Source organism: Ictidomys tridecemlineatus, unplaced genomic scaffold (genome assembly GCF_052094955.1).
Source record: "Ictidomys tridecemlineatus isolate mIctTri1 unplaced genomic scaffold, mIctTri1.hap1 Scaffold_67, whole genome shotgun sequence".
In the NCBI taxonomy this organism is placed as follows: domain Eukaryota; kingdom Metazoa; phylum Chordata; class Mammalia; order Rodentia; family Sciuridae; genus Ictidomys; species Ictidomys tridecemlineatus.
Window position 1 is genome coordinate 159,376 of NW_027524711.1, and position 5,947 is coordinate 165,322.

At 43.7% G+C, this 5,947-nt stretch overlaps 1 pseudogene; it reads right to left on the reverse strand.

The window, feature by feature from the left end:
- Positions 1 to 1,828: 1,828 nt before the first annotated feature.
- On the reverse strand, positions 1,829 to 5,020 carry LOC101975492 (tribbles homolog 2 pseudogene; annotated as a pseudogene).
- Positions 5,021 to 5,947: the final 927 nt, after the last annotated feature.

Sequence of the window (5,947 nt, forward strand, 5' to 3'; positions counted from 1 at the left end):
ACAGTTTCTTGTGCCTGTGTCATTCAGGCCTGAGATATTTGCTTACTCTTAAGTGGAGGCTAACCCTAGATCCTAGAACTTGTCCACCATTACTAGAAGCTGACCATAGTTAGTGACCATGTCTGTAAGTGCTGCCAGAATATGCTTCAGTGTAATAACTAGGCATTGTATGCATGATGTTTTTTCTCTAATGGCATAACCTGAATCCACTTATGAGAACATATCATATGATTCTAAACTGAAGAAAAATTTAAAAAACTACTACTGATATGCACCATTCAGAAATCATATATATCATAAATATCCCAGAAAAATTCAGGAGTTGCTCCAGATTAAAAAAGACAGGAAAAAACAAGACCACTGGACACAATGAATAATTAATATTAAAGTTTTCCAAAGTCATATTTATTTTGGTTCAAAAAGAATTGTTGAAATAACTGGCAAATTTTGAATAAGATTTGTAGAGTAGATATTCATGATTTAATTTTCTTATTATGCACCTTTTTTTGAAATGGAGAAAAGAGATAAGGCAAGTTAATAAAATAGTAACATTTGAGAAATGTTTCTTAGAGATTCTTTACACTACTGTCATAAACCTTCTATAAATCTAAAACTTTAAAAAGAGAATATTTCTGAAAGAAAAATATTTCTTAGAATATTAACAATTAACAGTATACTCAGTAAAATAAACTGTGGATCTGTATATGTATAATTAAATAAAAAAATTTAGTGGTGGATGATTAAAAATATATTTATGGTCTCAAATTCTTCCTCTACAAAAAAAAATTATTTACAAAGGAAAATCCTTCAAATGTCACCTTGATAACCAATACTAACGTCAGCAGAAATGAGGATATTATAGGTCACATGATGTGATTCAAAGAGAAAATCAGAGAATCGATTCTGTGATACTCTTGTCAAAAAACATGTAATCTAGTTCCAATCATAAAAAAACAGAAAATACACCTTAAGCACATTTTACATGATCTCTCCCTGAAAATATTCAAGGTCATGAAGGTAAAGAAAAGACTAAGGAATATTTGAATCTGAAGGCATCTATAAAATACAACAATTAATTTCACTTAATGGCTCTGAATAAAATATTTTGCTACAAAGCACAATATCAGGCTACTAGAAAAAAATAAAAATATTTTAGGATTAAGTGGTTGAAGGCATTATGATATTGAGAAAAAGCAATTGCTTAATGTTTTTTTTGTTTGTTTGCCTTTTCCCTTCACACAATCTTAAAAAAAATCATAGGAAAGTTGCAGGTTCTAATATAAAGTACTTGTGTCCACTGGAGCATTTTAAAGTGAATTGCGGAAATATGCCACCATCCACGGTATATTTATCTTTTACTACAAGTCAGAACATGCTAGATAACTACAATATAGCCTTTATTTTTAAACTGATATGATTAATAAGTATTCTGTTACTTGTTAATATTTGACAAAATCATTCATAATAAATGAAGGTTGTATTGTAGTTATGTAGCATGTTCTGACCTGAAGAAAATACTAAAAATATCATGAATGACAGCATATGTCAGAAATTCACTTTAAAATTATTCATGAACAAAAGGACTTTATAGTAGAACCTGAAATTTCACTGTTATTTTCTAAGATTGTATAAACAAAGAGAAAAGTAAATACTGTTTTTTATTTTAAAAAGTCTTAAGTCAATGCTTCAAATTAAAATTATAAAAAATTAAATGCTGTATATTTGATGGCAGTATAATAATTCTAATATATTAACCCATTAGTGAATATAGTAACTGGCATACCAAACTAATGTTACCTAAATCTCTGAATCTATATTCAAGGACACATTTTTTTTAGTTAAATACGCACAATTTTATTGATTGAAGAGATTAGGACAAAAACATTAAACCAAATACAGGACAAAGCACCAGAGGCCATCAATCCCCACCATGCACGTAGCCAATCCTTCTTCCTACAAGGTACTTAAAAAATAGGGGAGAGGGAAGAAAAAAGATCCTCTTGACACAGCACCATCTTCCAAATGTAAAAAAGGCTCTCCTCTCTATCCTCCATTATCAAAATAGAATCGAGGGCAAATCGATGGCCGCCTTGTCTCCTGATTGTGAACCGTGAAGCCGTCCTCCTGGGGACAGGGGCTCTGCTTTCTGCTGAGCAGGCAGAAAGCATCCAAGAGTCTGCATACACATGCCACACACTATCATGAAGCACAGATTCAAGTAACATTTACATACTAGAGTCCATATGTTACCTACCCCAAAACAGGACCATTTCACAAAACATATACAGGCTGTAAAATCCAAACAACTGAGGTACTGGGAACACAGATATTTATGCCAAAAGAGTTCTGTATCATACAGCAATAGAAAAGCCATAATAAAAAAACATTTCGCCACTCTAAATCAAATAAAGCTATCTAGAAAAGCCAAATGAAAGGTTATTTCAGGGACAGAGATACTCAAACAAGAAAAAAAAAGAAATTACCAATGTTAACTACAGCATGTAACATGTCATCCCAAGTCGACCCGTAATTGAAGTACTGGCTTAATACATCACAATGTGACATTTTCCTTAATAAATAGAAGAGTTTTTGAAAATACAAAGGTGCGCATTGGGATAGAGGGATGTTTTATTTATATCATCCAAGCTTTCAGCTTATCATCCTTCCCGCTTTTTTCTGTCCAAACCAGAGGGCTTTCCGAGCCAAAGGGATCATTCTTTGTAAAGAAAATTAAATAGCTGCCCTGTGTTTTATACATGGGGGACAACCTGTTTCATTCCACTAGTTTCCCATCGAGCAAAGACAAAATGTGTAGTTGAGATCAGAGAGTCGCACAACTGTCAGGTTTCAGGAGCTTCCCGCCCTCTTGGGCCCTAGCTGTCACTCAGCAAAGAGGGGGACCTGCCAGGCAAACCCTTCAAAGGACACAAACCAAACAGTAGTTGAACTTCTCTTTTCCTTTCTTCTTCCCCTTTCGGCTACCCTAGTGTCATGCGTCTGGAAGCTGGACTTCAAATAGCTTCCTGCCACAAACCAGTTGACACGAAACAGGAGAGCCCGTGAGGACACATTTTTCCCCTTCAGAGAGCAAAGCCTTAACATGTCATTTCCTAAGCAGGACATTGAAGAGTCTGTTTAGAAGAAATGAGTGAAGGAGAGTGATTAAGAGACACCAACTAGACTTCTGCTTTCCTTTAGTGTAGCACCCAGGTTTGAGGTCAGACTGTGTGCACCGAAATTTTTTTTTTTTTTGAGCGAATCCCATTGATTATCACATAGGTGGTTGGCTTGTTTAGAAGAATAAAAAAAGAAAAAAAAACCCTCCTCGGCCAATCGTTCCTTCCCTGAATCATAACAAGAAGTTAAATGCTAACAGTACAATGCCAAGATGTGTGTTTGAGGCAGAGAGTTTTGATTCTATCAAGATCGGCAACTACTTTCTGAACAAAATGAAAAGTGGGGTTGGCTGGAAACAGCCCAGTGGGCAAGGGGTGGTCTCCCAGGCTACACCGGGGGGAGGAGCTGGGGGGCTCCCGTCCACCCGGCCCCACCCCTGCCCGCCTCTCTTGCCCCGTGCTACGTGTTCAGCCAGCTCCTCAAAGGCTTCCTTCTCTGATCCAAGAAACAGGTGACAGTGAGTGTCCCTCATGCTGCCCAGCCAGGCCCCGCGTTCCCTGGAAGAACTCCTTTCTGGGGCCCTCTAGCTCCTGGTACCCGCTAAGTCTCTGGGGGACGTGAGCTCAGTTAACGAAAGGGTCCAAGTTCTCTTCCATGTTGACACCAGCTTGTCCGACGCCTCCTTAGCACCACAGACCGAATTCGAGACACTAAAATCTGTAGAAAACCAAGGGTGGTCCAGGATTTCCTGCGAGGTCAGCCGCTCGGAGGGCTCCCTTCGCAGGATGCTGCGGTTGAGGCACTTGGCCTTGGGCGAAAGAGTCTCTGGAATATTGAACTGGCCACGGCGGATCTTGCTGAAGAGGGAACTGGGCTCAATGTCATGGAAAGGGTAGCGGCCCAGCAACATGATGTACAGCATCACTCCCAAGCTCCACACGTCCGCCGCCTTGCCCGAGTAGCTGCCGCTGGTGTTCAGGATCTCGGGGCTGACATAGGCCGGGCAGCCGTGCTTGTCGGACAGGGAGTCGTCGTCTCCCCGAAGGATGTAGGCATCTCCCAGACTTTCCAGCTTCACCCGAGTCCGCTCTTCATCCTTGAAGATGAATTTCTGCAGCTTGAGGTCCCGCAGCACCAGGCCCCCGTTGTGACAGTGGGCCACGGCCGAAGCGATCTGGTAGAACAGTCTGGCTGCCTCCTCCTCCCTCAGCTTCTTGCAGGTACGCACAAAGGAATGCATGTCCCCATAGCTTCGCTCGAAGAACACATAGGCTTTGGTCTCGCCCAGGAGGATCTCCGTGATTTGGTTGATGTTGCTGTGGGCAGACAAGCAAAAGCAGGGGGCCAGGGAGTCCTGGTAGCAGCTGATCTCAAACACCTTGCACACCAGTTCCTCTCCGCTGTGCAGATGCACAGCACGAAAAACGTGGTCTCCCTCCAGAGGTTCCAACAATAAGTATTTTCCGATGCAAGAAACGCAATGTGACAAGTTCGGAGTCTCCGGCGGGCTCGGGGAGCCGAGGTTCCGGCTGAAACTCTGGCTGGGTTCTGCGGACCTTATAGACAACTCTTCGAAATCCTGGGTTTTGTTCCGCGATCTCTCATATCTCGCTATTGTGATGGGGGTAGACCTGTGTATATTCATGAGTGTGGGGATCGCACACTACAAACAAAAAAAACCCGCTGGAGAGAGGAGTCGCAGGCGAGTGCGGCTGCAGGCGCCTCTGTGCCACAGGTATAAAAAAGGAACCAGAGGGGAGGGGATGCAGAGGGGTTACGTGGAGAAAGAGTTGGAAGCCCCTGATGGGCTCCGCAAGCACCTCGTCCGCTCCGAGCCGGGCTCCCGGCGAGGGGGGGGGGCGGTGCTCCGTTGAAAGGCAACTCGGGTCCTTTTGTTACACCAAAGCAGCCAGCGGTATGCAGAATCGCCTCACTTTTTAGTTTTTCTCTCTCTTTTCCCAACTGGATGTAGTTGAGTAACCAGAATGTTAAGGTGGAGAGCTGCAGCGCCGGGTTTCCCGAAACGAACCCCAGGCAGCCTTCCGAATCGCTGACGGGGCGGAGAAGCCCGGCTGTAGTTTGTGTAGTCTTCGGGAAGCGCAAGGCGGAGGCTCAGTCTCCACGCGTTAGAAACCAAACAAAAAGAAAAAAGGAAATAAGCACTGGTCTACCGGCTCGCGACGCACGGCAGCCAGAATCCGCGCTGCACCCCCTTTTTTGGTGCAAAGGGTGGGGGGCGTGGAAGAGGAGGTGCCGGAGAGGGCGGTTACCTACGTTTTTAACTGTAGATGGCGTCTGAGGCTTTTCCAGGATCCCAAGAGCTCTCCAAAAAATTAAACAAACACACAAAAAAAGAAAAATAGCAAGGGATCATTTAACTTGGAGCGGTCAGAGCTGCCAACAAAAGATTGCAAAAGCTGGGCAGAGTTGCCTCCCCGCCGGGCGCAGGTACCGCGACAAAGCCCAGGGCTTGGCCCGCGGTGCGGAGGTCAGAACAGGCTCATGCTGTCACCGCTTGCCCGCGTTCCGGATCTTCCTCCGAATGAAGCCAGAAGTGCCGGCGGGGACCAAGGAGGATCAATGGTCTTCAATTTCCCAGGCACCAGCTTCCGGGGGTCCAGCGGGAACTGGAAGGGAAAGCTTCCCCGGCTCTGCCAACCCGCGGCCTTCCTTTCCAGCTGGAGAATTGGATCTTGCCTTGGAGTAATTTGCAACCATTCTGTCTCCCCCTGCCCTCAACCCAAATTGCCCGGCAGGGTTTGTTTTGGAGAAAATTGACTCTTCTTCTTTCTTCTTTCTTCTTTCTTCTCCTTCTCCTTCTCCTTCTCCT